The sequence below is a fragment of the Humulus lupulus genome, chromosome 7 (assembly GCF_963169125.1).
Source record: "Humulus lupulus chromosome 7, drHumLupu1.1, whole genome shotgun sequence".
NCBI classification, from domain to species: Eukaryota; Viridiplantae; Streptophyta; class Magnoliopsida; order Rosales; family Cannabaceae; genus Humulus; species Humulus lupulus.
In genome coordinates, this window is record NC_084799.1 from 183,457,777 (window position 1) to 183,476,230 (window position 18,454).

The window sequence follows — 18,454 nt, forward strand, 5'->3', positions numbered from 1 at the left end:
AAATGGGTAACTGAATTTAGTGTGATAAATACCAAAATATCTTCTTTTCTTTTTTTAAATTCTTTCACACCTCAAAATTGGAAACTTTTACAAGATTTTGAATATAATAAAATAAAACAAATAAACTGCATTTATTTGTTTTTTGTTTCAAATTTGATTTTTTCTTTAGTACTCGGTCAAAAAAAGATGTTTTTTTTAATATATTTTATAAAAAAACAATTGCCGAAAATAACAGGATAAATTGTCATACAATATGTGTCCATGTAAATGCCAAGTCCTGTTCAAGAGAAACAAGATAACCATTTTCTTCAAAAATTAGAAAATGAATTATAATTAAAATACTAAGTGATAATGGTAACCATAATTCGAAAAAAGAATATACCAATCACAAAAAACATTTTAATCAATTCATTATGTGTATGAGTCTTACAACATTCTTACACAGTCTTGTCAACAAGCATATGTGTGTGCATGTGTAATCAATTTGGCGTTTCTTTTTGGCCTTTTAAATCTAGGGTCATTGCCCATGTTTGGCAATTGTAGCCTTTTTTTTTTTTTTCAAATTGTAACCATACTGGAGGCTATAACTCTTATACTGATTGTAGCCCTTTACACTAGTAGAGTTTCCTCCAAATATAATTGCTATTTACTTGGTACCAACTTACTCATTGTTGGCTTTCACACATCAGTATAGGTAGATCTTTTATAGAATGGAGCCTGAAAAAGAAACTGGATTAAGGAGAGCTCATACTAAAACGGACACAATGATTTGATCAAATATAAATTGGAGGGTCTATAAATTTATAAATGTGATTTTTATTCCTCATAAAGTATAAGAATTATAACATTCATTTTTCCAAAAATTGAAAAATTATGGTCAACAAATTTCTTCCAAACAGGACAAGAATTAAAACATGACATTCATTTCCAAAAAAACATAAAATAAACTGGAGCCCAGCCTCTAACATGTCATGTCCATGCCTCAAGCCCGCACCACTCACTGTTTCGCTTTGCCTTTACCTACACATAGAGTACCCGTGAGCTAACACACATAGAGTACCCGTGAGCTAATGCTAAGAAGAACCATAACTCCCCAAACCAGAAAACATAAACTTTCAACTAAACATAAATAAACATCATAAGCATAATAATCATCGTGCGATATATAAGCACCATATCACACTAACATAATGTGTGTTACACTCACACACATAAATACTAACAAGTCATGTTGATCGGGCATGAAATGTAATCTACCTTGCCTGCGTTGTACCACACTTGGCATTCCCACGGTGGCACCAAGTCTAGCCTGCGCTTTACTCACACTCGGTAGTTCCCTCGAGACATCGTTGCCCTGCTTGTGCATTACTCACACTCGACAATTTCGTGGTGGCATCCTATTATCCTGAGTTATACACACCCAAGATAATTCTTGCAGGTGCTATACTCACACAAGCAGTTAGAATCTGGTAGCACGCCTACTCTATCATCTAAGCATGTCTACTAACTAAAATCCCTAACACTATCCTCGTGCTAGTCAATCTAATGCAACAATTCATGTCACAAATATAATTACATAATTAAACAAATAAGAAAACAAGGTTGTATGCATAACGTACACCCTGTGCGCAGATGTCCACTCTTCTTACCTTAAGTAGTGCATTGTTCGCTGACGTGTCCTGAACCACTTGTTGTGTCACCTCGATAACTGATAGCTTCTAGACATCCAATTACACAACGACAATTAAGAGAAAATAAAAATAGGCGTTAGAGTTTTATTTCGAAACCCTAATTATCGAAATAATTTAACTATGCAATTTTAACATGCATGACACGTAAATTAAAATCATTTTTAACAAATGTTCAAACCATCGTGTCATATGTACAACACAAGGATGTTTCTACCGTAAAACATGAATTGATATAAATAATTTTACATGAAAATTACCAAAATGCCATTAATATCATAATTACATAAAAGACTCAATAATTTTCTAAAAATTATCATATGACAACAAAATTTAATAAACAACTTTTCCAAAACCCTAAATAATCAGCAAAGGCTCCTATATGACCAGAAAAATAATTTTTAATATTTATAAATTAATTTTCCTAAATTTCCCAAAAAATTTAAATAATTCAAAATAATTATATAGCTAGCAAAAAATTCAAACTAATCATACAGAATTGTTCAAAAATCCAAAATAAACTTATAAAAATTATTTTATAAATTTCTAGGCAAATTAATTATTTTTCTTAATTAATTTAATAGAAAAACCAATTAATTCAATAAAAATATATAAAAAATTAAAAATAGAATCTGATTGTACAGACTGGTTTCTACACCTACAGTAACACACAAAAATTACCGAGGGTTCAGTAAAATAGCATTAATATTTTTCATAATTAAAATATAGAATAAGCCAAATAAATCATGGAAATTACATAAATGATAAAAATTAGAAATGAAATTACAAAGAACCTTAGAATCTCATTTTAAATATATGAAAAAATTATTAGAATTTTTAGAATAATTTAAATAATTTTTTCACATTTATTTCCTAAAATCACATATTTAAAAGAAAATAATTGAAGAAAATTATCAAACATGATCAAAACTTAAATCTAAACATACAAAACAATTCTAAATCATATAGAGATCATTCAAATATAAACTCATATTTTTCTGAACAATAAAAATATTTTTCATAATTAATCTCTATTTAAACTTAAATAAATCATAGTAATTCAAAGAAAAAAAAAATCAGAAAAATACCAAACCAGTTGGAAAATGATTTAAAACTCATTTTCTAATTTTTAAGATTGAAAAAAAAATACCTCCAGAAACACCCAGATCGGGTTCGCCAGAGCCTCGCCGGAATCTTCTTCTTCTTCGTCATCGGCGAGATTCTAACTCCTCTTTCCGTTTGTTTTTTACACTCCAAACCAGTTGGAAGTTGTTCCTAAAGATATCAGCACCAAAAAAAAATCTTGAAGCTCAAGAAAATCAACCCATGATGGTCGGATCGTGGTTGTCTTCCCCGTCGCCGGTGTACTGCCAAAAATGGTGGTCAAAATGAAATTTTTTGTTTTAGAGCTTTTTGATCCGTTTCTTCACGTCCAAAACACTTCTTAGGGTCCCTCTAAGCTTTCTAAACACTTCAAATAAAAACCTAGAACCTCTCATGTTCCCTTAGATCCGAAATTATTCAAGAACACCCACTTTAATGGTGAAAATTTGTGACTTTTGAAAACGACCTTTCTAGCCCTTTTTGTCACGTCAAAAACGTTCCTTAGATCATAGGAAATATATTTCAAACATTCAAAACCACCTAGAAAATTTCTAGAGCTCTCAAAACCGAAATCTCCCTTTCTTCCCATGATTTTGAACTATTGGGAGGCTCTCTAAATCGTGCTTAAAAAAAAGAAACAAATGCTTAACCACTTGGTTGTTGTTGACCAATTCTAAGCCTATGCTTAAGGAATTTCTTTTAAAATAAAATAAAAGAAATGATGATCTTATTATAACTTATTTAAATTTCAAATTTAATCAGTTAATTGCAATTTAAATCATATTCTAATGTTATCTAAATGCCCCTCAACTAATTTCCAATATAGGGACATTATGGTCATTTCATAATTACATGCAATTACCATTTGTTACACCCAGATTTTGAGACGAGAGGTCATGACTCCGAAAACTGGGCTTGTCAGGTGTGAGCTCGAAATGTATGAAAACATCATATGGTCCAGCAGTAGATGTAACGCCCTGGTTACCCCAGAACAGTTACGGTGAACGGTGAACCGGAAATTTGACCCGCTACCCGAGTCCTTTGGTTAAAAACGTGATCTAGGTACCATTGACAGGTTAAGGTGAAAAACCAATAAAAAGGAAAGGGTACATTTTATTAAGTAAATAAACTGCTCATGAGCCTTTTAAAATGTTTACAAGTAGTTCAAGTTACAAAAGAGTTGCTACAGTTTCAAATATACAAACTCCGCCGGCCTAAGCGGCAAAATTAGGGTAAACCCCTAGTCCCTCTGAGAACTCCTTGACCGTGGCGGTCAAGCGGCCCTGTATGTACATTACATCGCCCAAGCTCTCCACTCAAGGCTGGCAAAGCTTTTCCTTTCCTTTACCTGCACCACATAGCACCCATGAGCCGAGGCCCAGCAAGAAAACACAATATAGCATGATATAATATCAACAATAATCACAGTTATTCCTTCAGGACTATCAGTCCAACGAATAAGTGACAATAGCCAAAAGTCACAATAATGAGCATCACTCCCTCTAGCCATGTGACGATAGGGTCACCAGGGCTTAATCGATAAGTGTTTCATTTATAAGTTTGTTTAGGACAGGTGCAAGGTGATTAGTCACCAACATAACCTTCCTCACGACTCTAGAGTCGAAACTATGGACAACGTCCCTTAGCCTTGTGACAAACGGTCACCGGGGTCATATACCTTGGCTATAATCATCTGGTCGTAGACCAGGCAAGCGCTTATAATTTTCTCGACCCTAGGGTCGGTCAGACATTAATGCTATAGAGCCATGCAATGCATGATTCTCGACTTTAGAGTCGGTCCCTGACTAGTCAGTGTCTTAAGCAGATAATCAGCGTTCACTAGCACTTAATATGCAATCCATGTCCACATATATCAACCAGCATGCCTCAAATATCAAACCATGCATGCCATATATCTATACAGGGTGCAACTGTACTAAAACACCGTTTTCTTACCTCTGGTTCGAGTGAGTATTATAATATGAACGACCCCTGAGAACGATCAACCATTAAATTCCTCGACGGTCACCTGGTCATAACCAAAATATAGGATTCATCAATAAAAATGATAACCAAGGGTTCCCAAACCAAATCCCAGCCCCCGAGACATCAAATACTACCCAACCGGGTACTAGGTCCAACCCCGAGGCCTATGGTTTGAATCCCCAAGCTAAAAACCTTATTTTAGCAAAATTGGCTCTAAGGGCCGCGGCCCTCCCTGCTTTTGCGCCGCGGCGCGCCTCCAGACAGAGAGGCTCCCTGCCTGCCAAACACCAAGGGCCGCGGCGCACCCCTGCTGCGCCGCGGCGCCCAGCCCAGATCAGCAAGTCGGCCACACACGAACCAGAATTTAACCCTGCGTTTTTCCCTTCAAACCAGTCCCTTGAATCATCTTAAAACCTTCTCCAAACATGTAATTGAACCCCCAAACCTTACCTATAACACCTCCTCACCAAAACCCAATCATCTAACACCAAGAACTCCCTTTAATCCTCACTTCCCACATCAAAAACCATGAACTAAATACCAAAGATAAAACAGAGCACCAGCTGTGATATATAGTAAAAACTCACCTTGGAACTAGCTTTAAACCTCCCACACCAGCTAAAACAAGTGCTCCAACCTTGCCTTTCAATTTCCTTAGCTTGATCCCACTCCTAGAGCTCAAAACCTCAAAGGAGTAATGAAGAGGGTGATGTACGGGAATGGAGGAGGCAAAACTCTGTTTTTGCACTGTTTTATTCCACAGCCTTCAGCCACTAAACCTTGTATATATCCTCCCCTAAAAAGACCAAAATGCCCTTGTGACATCTAAAGCCTTTCAAACTACTCTAGGGGTAAAATTGGTACATCTAGCTTAACCCGTTAATTATAATTAACGCTTCCCAATTCCCGCTAATCTCAAAATCCTCAAACACCAATATTTCATAACCCGTTACCCTAAAATCCCTGGTAACGCTATAACCTTTAATATCACCCCGAGACTCACCCCGAGCCCCGAGCTCAAACCTGTTATGACCAAACTGATAATCACGTTTAACGATCGTCTCATGTCGGAATACTCGAACCAATCCACATTATAATGTGGTCTCACAATATATCATTATCGCACATACAAATATACAATTATACCCTCAACGGGCCAAATTACCATAATACCCCTGTAATGAAATGTGGACTCACAAGCATGCATTTAACATCATATAATAATATAATTCTCATAAACATGCATAAACACATTTAATGGCGTAATTAAACAGTTATAGCCCTCCCGGCCTACTAAACCAGCCATTAACCACAATAGGGAATCCGGGGCATTACAGTAGAACCCTCTGAAGTAAAGCAACGACCTCGAGGATGTGTAACCTCGGATATTCTCTGAGCTCGCGACGCGCAATGGCACGACACTGGAATATATCTTTTACTGAGTGTGCTCAGGCGAGATAGTTCGAGCTCGGGAGGTATAAGCTCAGGGATGACAACCCCGACAATACCTACCTATCCCGAGCGTAGCGTGAAGTTGGGTGGTAGGTTCGTGATTGATCCATAAGTCCTGACAAACTCAATGCCAATCGCTGATCTCGAAGACCTGGTGAATCGCTTGGGATAGCCCCTTACGTGTGAACATATTTATTGTTGTGTAATCCCAATATTTAAGGGATGGCATTTAATCTGTTATCCGTTCCCAATCTTCAGGGGATGTTTCCATGTATATAGGAGATAATGCATTTAATATCATTATTTCAATTGATTGACAAAATATGTTCCCGAAATATGTGGGAATGAATTTTGCATCCTCCTCTATAAATAGAGAAGGAATCACCACTTGTAAAATACTAATTCTTGATGGCTGGAGAGAAAGTTCTACGGAATTCATCTCTGAAGAATTTTTCAGAAAACTCCAAGTCTTAATAACATAGACTCGTGGACTAGGCAGAATTAACTGCTGAACCATGTAAAAATCTTCTTGTCTTCCTCTTTAAATTCATTTGCTCCATTTTTTCATTTGTTTAATTACTCTACTATAAGTTGACGAAAAACGGCGTCAGCACCATTATTTAATCTATTTAAATAATAATGCAATAAACCATATAATAAAATAAAATAAATTCATATCATGTTATTAATATTATTATGCTCATAATAATAATAACATTCACAATATAAATAAATAATTAAATTAACTCATGTATTTAATTATTTATTAGGTATTATGCACATGTCGAGATTTAAATATCATTCCAGATTCTCAAACATAAGAAATCGAGAATCTTTATTATCATTGGAATCCATACATATCTAAACCCATAAATATGTAAAATGACAAAATACTCTCAGTGGAAAAATTACAAAATTACCCTTTTAGGAAAACGGACATTACAATTATCCCCCCTGAAAATAAATTTCGTCCCAATTTTTTTACTCAAACAACTTGGGATACTGGTGCTGCATATCAGACTCTAATTCTCAAGTTGCCTCCTCAACAACATTGTTCCTCTACAATACCTTCACCAAGGAAATGGTCTTATTCTTTAGGAGTTTGTCCTTTCGATCGAGTATTTTCACTGGACGCTCATCTAATGAAAAATCCTCCTGCAAACCCAAGGTATTGTAGCTCAACACATGATAGGGGTTGGACACATTTTTTTGAAGTTGTGACACATGAAATACGTTGTGCACCCCGAACAATGATGGCGGTAAAGCTACCCTGTAAGCCACATTGCCCACTCTATCCAAAATCTCAAAAGGTCAGACATATCTGGGTCTCAGCTTTCCCTTCTTGCCAAACCTCTTCACCAAGATTCCTTTCCTTGGAGTCACACGCAGAAATACATGATCACCAACTTCAAACTCAACATGCATGCACTTTATGTCGGCATAAGACTTCTGTCTGCTCTGAGCTGTGACCATTCTAGCCCTGATTTTCTAAATAGCCTCAACGGTGTGTTTCACTGCATCTAGCCCAAGTAGTTTTCTCTCTCCCAGTTCATCCCAGTGAAGTGGGGACCTACACTTTCTTCTATACAACATTACATATAGTGTTACTCTGATGGTAGATTGGTAGTTGTTGTACGAAAACTCCATCAGTGGCAAGTATCTACTCTAAGATCCCTGAAAGTCAATGACACATGCTCTGAGCATATCTTCTAAGATCTGATTTGTTCTCTCGGTCTAACAATTAGTTTCTAGGTGATAAGCTATACTGAACTTCAACCAAGTTCCCATTGCTCTTTGCAGACTCTCCCAGAGCGATGATGTAAACCGAGAATCCTAATCACATACAATAGGGTATGGTGTCCCATGTAGCCGTACTATCTTATTCATGTACAACTCGCGAATTAATCCATAGAATAAGTCATGCGCATCGATAGGAAGTGAGCCGACTTGGTATACGTATCCACGATTACCCAAATTGCATCGTGTTGTTTTGTGGTCCTAGGTAACCCTGTCACAAAATCCACATATCTCCTCCCACTTCCACTTAGGAATATTCAATGGTTATTGTAGCTTCACTGGTCTTTGATGTTCTGCCTTAACCTGCTGACAGGTTAAGCATTTTGCCACATATTGCACTACATCCTTCTTCATTCCTAGCCACCAATAGAATACCTTAAGGTCGTGGTACATCTTAGTTGTCTCGGGGTGAACTAAATACTGGGTAGTATGAGCTTCTGCCAGAATCTCTTTCCTCATCTCATCACTGTCTGGCACACAAATACACCCCTTGAATATGATCAGTCTGGTATCTGACATAGTGAAATCCTTGGCATTCCCATCCTGCATCTATTGCTTTAGGTCACTCAACTTCATGTCTGCATTCTGCCTTTCCCTGATCCTTTCTAACAAGGTGGACTAAAGTGTAACCTTTGCAAGCTGTCCTGTGATCAATTCTATACCAACTCGTTCCATGTCTTCCAGGATCTTCCTTGATACTCCTTGTGAAGAATAAACCATTCTCGGACCTCTGCGACTAAGAGCATCAGCTACTACATTGGCCTTACTGGGGTGATACATTATCTCTCAGTCATAATCTTTGACAAAATCTAACCACCTTCTTTGCCTCATGTTCAATTCCCTCTGCGTGAAGAAATACTTTAGGTACTTGTGATTGGTGTAGGTTTCACATTTCACCCCATAGAGGTAATGATGCCAAATATTTAATGCAAATACCACTGCAAATAACTCTAGGTCGTGTGTTGGATACCTCTGTTCATAATCTTTCAATTGCCTCGAAGCATAGGCAATTACTTTACCAAACTACATTAATACACAACCTAATCCTTGCTTTGATGCATCACAACAGACCACACACTGTCCTTCATCTGATGGTAAGTTGAGTACTGGTGCCAATATGACTTGACTCTTCAGTTCCTAGAAGCTTTGCTCACACTTGTCTGACGGAATGATTTTTTTAGATTATTTCTCGTGAGTTCTGTCAACGGTCTAGCTATTTTTGAGAACCCTTCAACAAATCTCCTGTAATAACTTGGTGAACCTAGAAAACTTCCGACCTCAGAGGCATTCTTCATTCTTGGCCACTCCTTCACTGCGGTGACCTTAGTAGGATCAATCTTGATTCCCTCCTTAGTGACAATGTGTCCCAAAGATGCAACATCAGACTACCAAAACTCACACTTCTTGTACTTCGCATACAACTGATGTTCTCTCAATCATTGCAAAGTCAAGTGTTGGTGCTCCTCATGTTCCTCCTGTGTCTTAGAATACACCAGTATATCATCTTTGAACATGATGACAAAACTGTTATACCCAGATTTCGAGCCATGTTAAATGTGACCTCGAAAGCTGGATTCGCAGCGAATGGACTCGTAAAGTCTGAAGTATGTTCCAAGACTAGACATCGAGCCTGCAAAGCTAAGATGACTTCGATTATGGTGGCCTCGAAATTCGCATGATCTCGAAGGGTAGCTCCTGAGATGCATCTGTCCTCAGGGATGACCTCGGATCAGGGGTTCCGAGCCTGACGCATGTACTATCTCGAAAACCATGTGACCTCGGGAGGTGTCATTAGCTCGAAAATTGATGAGAGACCTTGCAGATATATGATAATAACCTTGAACATCTACAAGTGTTGTCCATAAGAGACGTGTTCTACATTTATTATTTTAAATCCCCTAAAATCATGGGATATTATTTGATTAGTGATACACCCCCTGGTCTTCAGGGGACATTTCCTTTTATATCGGATTACAGGTATTTAAAGCCATTTAATCTATTTGCACAAAAAGAGTAACTACCCAAAATATGTGGGATAGTATTCTGCAATCTTCTCTATAAATAGAGAGGTCATGCACCATAGTAAAGGACCGAATTTCTGAATCTTGAGAGAAAACTCTGAAGAATTCATCCTTGAAGAATTTTTAGAGATCATCTTGAGTTTAATAAAAAAGACTCGTGGACTAGGCAGATTTAACTGCTGAACCACGTAAACATCGTGTTTTGTATTATCGTATTTATATTGGCCATTATTGTTCATTGTTTACGTGCTCTTCTTTCACTGCTGATGAAAAACGGCGTCAACAGTTTGGTGCTTTCATTGAGAGCCTTAAGCATTCATTCCTGAAAAGTCATGGCCACTAACAATCAGAACACGCTGGAAGAGAATTACCCAAGACGTCCTGGGAAACAGCCAATGGAAAATCCGGATGTTGAAGAAAGAAGTGGATCTTCCGATTCCCGGGGACCACCTGCTCCACCAAGGGATGAGGATATGTATTACAATCCTGAACGGTACGTTCCCATTATGGAACTTGAAAACCGAAAATTGAAGCAGCAGTTGGCAGAGGCCAACAAACGGAATGAGGAGTTGACAAGGATAACCGCAGAGGCGCAGGTGGCTCAGCCCCCGCCTCCGCACGAAAACCAAGTCCCTCCTCCAAGGGACGTACATGTTCCCCCCGGTAGACCCTGTGGGCATCCACGAAAAGATGCTGCCACAAGGAGGCCGACTCAACCTCCGACACCAGCAAAGCCATCCGCTCCACCTAGGTCCCAGAGGAGTACTCGGGCTCGGGCCCCGGCTAACCCACCTGTGGAAGTGCCTGCAGGAACTGAGAACAATCGAACCCTTGCAGAGGCTCGGACTCAGATACCTGGGAGCGCACCAAATGCGACCGACCCATCTCAGCCTAGGTCGCGACATGGATGGCAGCCACCGTCGCCCATACGGTTCCCTCCATCTCCTATAAGATATCCTTCGCCTCCCCGCAGGAATGCTCAACCCGTTCGAAATCAGGGCGAAGAGCGTGCGGGAGGAAGACAAGGAAACAGGGAGGCTTTCCAGGAGCGGAGAGGCGCCCCATCTGAAAAAAAAGTCAAACATCTCGGTCTCGCACGGCGGAGACGAGGCGACACGGACAGAATCCATCACGAAATAAACATGCGACGAGTTCTACCAGTGATGATTCTGGAGATACCAGGTCGGTCAGCAAGCATGACCGAGGTTGTAAGAATACTGGAAACCGCAGAAATCGTCCCGACCTGCGAGAGCACCTGAATCAAAGTCGGGGTAATGACGACCTGAGGGATCGCTTGAATAGGCGTAGAGATCCCTTGCGGAGACGCAAGCCTGGAATCATGATCGATGACAACCGATTCCAGACAGTACCCCTTGCGGACCCAGTCCAAGAAAGAATCGATCAGCTTGAAAAGGCTTTTAGGCTTTTGAAAAACGAGCAAAGGAATGATCGATATGAAGAATCTGACGAGGAGCTCGAACCGTTTGCTCCCCATATTTCCAATACTCCATTTCCTCAAGGGTTTCGGATCCCTCACGTCCCTACGTTTGAAGGAAAGACCGACCCGTGTAGTCATCTGAGCACGTTCAACACCATAATGAGAGCCAGTAACGTGGGTTACGAGCTCAGATGCATGTTGTTTCCAGCATCATTGACAGGACCTGCCAAAATCTGGTTCAAAAAATATAAGAGACACTCAATAACCTCTAGGGAGCAGTTGTCTAAAGACTTTAAGAAGTAGTTCAGAGCAATGATGGGGGTCAGACCAGAGGCATCGACCTTAACTAACGTTCGACAACAGCCGAGCGAAACACTAAAAAGTTACTTAACAAGGTTTAATCTGGAAGTCGCCCGAGCTCGGGAAGTGGATGACAGTGGTCACCTAATGGCTGTCCGAGAAGGCGTAATGCCGGGAAGCGCCCTTTGGGACGACATGCAAAGAAAACCAGTAAGGTCCATAACCGAGTTTAACAGACAAGCGCAGAGGTTTGTCAATGTAGAGGAAGCAAGGTCGACACTTAATGCGACTTCCCAGCCCGAAACTACAATGATAAACGTCAACTCTGCCTCAACCCTGGCGGACCCAACAGCTCCAAAGCATATCGCGGAAAACCCCTCCAAGAGGAAAAAGAACGAAGGGAGTAACCCCGAAGCCGAAGGAGGTAAGAAAAAGAAGGGGGAGAGATATTTCTCCGTGTATAAAGTATACACCGAGCTCAATGAGTCTCGGGAGAGCATATACCTGGCTAATGAAAAAGAGGCCCCCTTTAGGCGTCCGGACCCGATGAGGAATCAAAAATCCAAGAGGGACTCTAGTAAGTATTGCCGATTTCACAGAGACACCGGGCATACGACCGATGAATGTCGACAACTGAAGGACGAGATTGAAGGATTGATCTCGAGAGGTTACTTCCGGAAATATGTCAAAAACCAGAGTTCTAGTCAGGTGGCCACGAGCCAGAGAGTAGCCGCGCCTCCGACAACACAAAATAATAACTCCCGAGCTCGAGAAGAAGACAGGCCCCCGCCGATAGATGGAGAGGATGTAATAACCATCTCAGGAGGGCCTCATTTCGCAGGAGTGGGCAGGAATGCCCAAAAGAGATATGTTAACGAGCTGAAGACTGGAGATGGGTCTCCTTATGAGCCCGAACCTAGGGCTCTAAAAAGCCAGAAGGTTGAAACACAACCAATAACCTTCACTGAGGAAGACGCGTCCCATGTCCAGTTTCCTCACCATGATCCGCTGGTCATCACCCTCCAGCTGGCCAATAAAAGGGTCCACCGAGTTCTCATAGACAATGGGAGCTCAGTCAACATTCTCTATAAAGCTACCCTCGAAAAGATGGGACTCTCCCTTCGTGACCTGAAAGCGTGTGCAACTACTTTGTACGGATTTTCAGGAGAAGGAACCGCCTGCATGGGATCCATCGATCTCCCTGTCACCTTGGGAGACTACCCAGTCTCGGCAACCAAGATGATGGAGTTCGTGGTAGTAGACTTACCATCAGCCTACAATGTGCTGCTCGGGAGACCCGCCCTGATCGGGCTGGGGGCAGTTTCATCAGTAAGGCATCTGGCCCTTAAATTTTCGACCCCTAGCGGAGTCGGGACATTGAAAGGAGACCAATTAGCAGGGAGGGAATGCTACAGCATCTCCTTGAGAGAAAAGAAACAGACAAGCACACAAACACTCGTCATCATTCAAAACAAAGACGAAACGACCTTAGAGATTGACGATGAGATTGACCCAAGGATTGAGGAGAAAGTTGACCTCGAACCTTTAGAGGAACTCGAAGAAATTCAGCTCGAGGAGGCAGATCCCACGAAAAAGGTGAAGGTCGGAAAACACCTCCAAGATGAGACAAAATAGCAATTAGTTTGCTTTTTGAAGGAAAACCAGGATATCTTCGCATGGTCGCACTCGGACATGGTGGGAATAAGTCCGAACATAGCAAGCCACGCACTGAATATAGACAAGAGCTTCCCCCCGAAGCAGCAAAAGCGAAGACAGCTGGACAAAGAAAGAAAGAAAGCTCTAAAGGAGGAGGTTGACAGGTTAAAGGCAAACCGATTCATTAGGGATGCCTTTTACCCTAATTGGGTAGCCAATCCGATGTTGGTCCCAAAGCCCAATGGGACGTGGTGAACCTGTATTGACTACTCAGATCTCAACAAAGCATGCCCGAAAGACTGTTTTCCGTTGCCAAGGATTGACCAGCTCGTGGATGCCACGGCGGGGCATGGCTTGATGTCCTTCATGGATGCTTATTCTGGATATAACCAGATTCCCATGCATGCCCCCGACCAAGAACATACAAGCTTCATCATGGATAAGGGGCTATACTGCTATAATGTCATGCCTTTCGGGCTCAAGAATGCTGGGGCCACATACCAGCGGCCGTGAACATGATGTTTTCAGAACAAATAGGAAACAACATGGAGGTTTATGTTGATGACATGCTTGTCAAGTCTCAACTCAACAAGAACCATGTTGATGACCTCGAAGAGTGCTTCGGCGTGCTCCGGAAATACAACATGAAGTTAAATCCTCAGAAGTGCACTTTTGGGGTGTCTTCGGGAAAATTTCTGGGCTTTATCATGAACTCTCATGGAATCGAGGCCAACCCCGACAAGATCAAGGCCCTAATTGACATGCCCTCACCTCGAAGGCATAAAGATGTCCAAAGTTTGACTGGCAGGATGGCAGCCTTAAGCAGATTCATCTCGAAATCTACAGACCGTGGTCTCCCATTTTTCAACTTATTGAGAGGAGGTAAGAAGTTTGAATGGATGGAAGAATGCGAGCTGGCCTTTCAGGAGCTCAAAAAGCACCTTGCAGAACCACCCATCCTGTCAAAGCCTGAAATGGGAGAAATACTGTATCTGTACCTTTCAACCACCGAGCATGCGATAAGCGCGGTAATCGTTCGAGAAGAAGAGAAAGTACAAAGACCTGTTTATTACATCAGTAAAAGATTACTGGGGGCAGATTCAAGATATCCATTGATGGAGAAACTCACGCTCAGTTTGATCCATTCGTCTTGTAAACTCCGCCCCTTCTTTCAGGCGCATCCCATCCATGTGCTGACTGATCAACCACTTAGGCAAGTCTTGTCTAAACCAGAAGCTTCAGGTTGACTTCTTAAATGGGCTGTTGAGCTCGGACAGTTCGAGATCACCTACCACCCGAGAACAACCATTAAGGCACAGGCATTGGCGGACTTTATAATGGAATGTACGGGCATAACCGACGACGAAGTAATAACCCCAGGCCACGAGCTGTGGAAACTTTACGTCGACAACTCATCAAATGAAAATGGAGCGGGGGCAGGGGTCATTTTGGTTACCCCCGCAGGGAGCAAATTTCATTCTGCCTTAAGATTTGGCTTCAAAGCGTCGAATAATGAGGCCGAATACGAGGCTTTACTCGCGGGACTCCGTATAGCAAAGGAACTCAAAGCTAGAGCTATACATTGCTACAGTGACTCCCAGCTCGTGGTTAATCAAATCTTGGGAGAATACCAGGCTTGCGGCACGAGAATGGCAGCTTATTTGGAGAAGGCAAAATCCGCATTAGAGTGTTTCGAATTTTATACAATCGAACAGGTTCCCCGTGAGCGGAACTCAAATGCAGATGCCTTAGCTCAGCTCACCATATCCGCTGAGAATGAAGAACTAAACGTAGTGCCCATAGAACACCTTTTGGCACCTAGCATTAATGAGCCAGAGGAGAAAGATGTATGTATGATCGACACAGAGCCTACTTGGATGACCCCAATAGTTGAATATCTCGAGAACGGAGTCCTTCCAAGAGATTGGAACCAGGCTCGAAAGTTGATGTATCAACTTCCCCGCTACACCATTTTGGACGGGAAACTGTACAGGAGGGGATATTCCATGCCATTACTTAGATGCATAACCCCTCCCGAAGCTAAGAAGATCATTGAAGAAATTCATGAAGGGTTCTGCGGAGATCACATCAGGGGGCATAGCCTATCCAAAAAGATCATACGCCAAGGATATTTCCGGCCAACCATTAAAACAGATTCTTTCGAGTACATGAAGAAATGCGACAAATGCCAGAGATTCGCCACGATACCCCGAGCTCCACCATCCGAGCTGACTATGTTGACTTCTCCATGGGCTTTCGTGGTATGGGGCATCGACCTCATAGGCTCTCTCCCGACTGGCAAGGGCAGAGTAAAATATGCAGTATTCGCCGTGGATTATTTCACGAAGTGGACGGAGGTTGAACCATTGGCAACTATAACTTCAAAAAAGATCCTTGATTTCGTAGTAAAAAGCATCGTGTGCCGATACGGGGTGCCGAGGAAGATTGTATCCGACAACGGAACCCAGTTCGATTGCGACTTGTTCACCAACTTTTGTGACAAGAACGGCATAATAAAGAGGTTTTCATCAGTAGCTCATCCTCAAGCGAATGGCCAAGTCGAAGCTGTGAACAAAACACTCAAAAGTTCTCTGAAGAAAAAGCTGGAGGAGGCAAAGGGACGGTGGCCCGAAGAATTACCCCAGGTCCTATGGGGATATAGGATCACAGCTCGAACGTCAACAGGGCATACCCCGTTCTCTCTAGCATACGGCTGCGAGGCAATGTTGCCCATCGAGGTCGAAATCCCAACGATCCGAACTCAGATTTACGATCAAAGTTCAAACCACACTCAGCTCGAGGAAACCTTAGACTTAATTGAAGAAAAGAGAGAAGAGGCTCAGCTGAGAAACGCTGCTTACCAGCAACGAACCACCAGGTATTTCAACAAGAGAGTTCGAGATCGAAAGTTCGGAATGGGCGATCTGGTGTTGAGACGCGTATTTTTGGCAACACGAGATCCAGCAGCTAGAGTGCTCGGGCCGAATTGGGAAGGACCGTACCAGATAGAGTCAGTCATCCGTCCCGGTGTGTACAAACTTGCGAGATTGGACGGGAGCCTGGTACCACGAGCATGGAATGGCGAACACCTTAGACCTTACTATCAGTAGTGTAGGAAAAGTGTTGCCTATTACCATGATTTTTTATCTGTATTAGTTTGTTTACTTTTGGATTCCATCAAATAAAGATCTATTTCGTTCAATATGTTATCTCTTTTTATTTTTTCAATCTCTCTTAATTTAATAACCTATGGTCACACTCATAGGATATTAAGGAGGCATCATTGGTACATATACCATCGGCTTAAAAAATAAAAAATAACATACATGAAAAACATAAAAGTATTTGGATATAACCAGATACACGAGCTTAGATAGTTTGGACGTAATCGAATTATCAAAAACATAAAAGTATTTGGATATAACCAGATACACGAGCTTAGATAGTTTGGACGTAATCGAATTATCAAAAACAAAAGTATTTGGATATAACCAGATACGTGAGCGTAGATAGTTTGGACGTAACCGAATTATCAAAAACAAAAGTATTTGGATGTAACCAGATACGCGCGCTTAAATAGTTTGGACAACCAAATCATCAAAAGATAATAATGTTTGGATTTAACCAGATGTGCAAACTTAATAGGTTTGGAACAAACCAGCCAAAAAACTAATCAACGATAAGTAGGAACCTAAACCTATTTCGAGATAAGTCGATATCGAGGCTGGAATATCTTAAAGGAAAATAGTTTCGAACTCATAACCTTGGAGTAAAAACTGAGGACGAGAAAAAGTAACTATGCAGAAAATATATAACTAAACCAATCACATTACATACCATATGAGAACTTTCGAGTTCATGGTTAAAATAATATCCGACCTTGATAAATAATGAGATTGGAAGCGGATAATTCGAGCAAACAATGCATGAATGCATCGAGTCTCGAGCCTAAATCCACACTATGTTTGTGAGAATAAATAAACATAAATGATTCATCAATATAAAATGTGCAAAATATTTCGAGCTGAGAAATGTAAAGCATATATAGGTCAATAATAAAAGATATTGTATCAGCCCCGTGGGCATAAATTAAAGTGATTACAAGGAATAAGGGGACGCAGCCCCAAGACAAGATTTCCCCAATATCAGATTTAAGAAGGAGGAGTCTCCTTGGCCTTCTCAGCACCAGCAGCACCGGAATCCTCAGGACGAATAGCATGACTATCCTTCTGGACTCCCTCCGAACTGGCCTCACGAGCAGCCTCTTCCGCCTCAAGCCGAGCATTCCACCTATCAAGAAGTATCGCCTCGTGAGGACCTAAGAAGATGGTATCCAGGTCTTCGTTGTTGGCCCACATTCGGTACATGGCCGAGTCAACTGCCTGGTCCTTCTTCTCTTTGTACTCAGCAAGGAGACGAGCTTTTTCACCCTCCATAATATCAAAGGTGGCGGCCTTTTCCTCTTTGAGCTTCTTGTTGGCCTCCTAGAGCCGAGCGATCTCCTTCTTAAGGTCTGCGAGCTCGGCATTCTCCTTCTCAAGCTCCTCGAGCTTAGCTTTCAGCTTCCCAAGATCGGTGGCCATGCCCTCAAGTTCCTTAGCTCCTGCATCAAGCTTTGCATTTGCTACCTTCAAGTCATCGCTTGCTTTGAGGTGGAGATCCTTCGCCTCCTGAGCATGAAACTTGCTCGAGTGGATCTTGTTGTTCAACTTATAGTTGAGCTGGGCAGTAAAGGCAAGAGACTGACAAAGGAAGAAATCATCATTAGCACCAGGTCAGTATGATTATAACCAAGAAGTAGGACTGTAGAAGGACACTTACCGCGGCAACGAGATCGATACTCTTCTCATAGAGGACAGTGCAGTCTTGGGTATCGTTCAAGCATTGCCATTGGGGAGCTTCGAGACTGCCAAAGCTCTGGCCGATTCGGGACATAACATCCGAGACCAACGTAGACCCATGAGACCCAGCGGCATTGTCAACCACATATGCATCCATGTGGGTAGAAACTG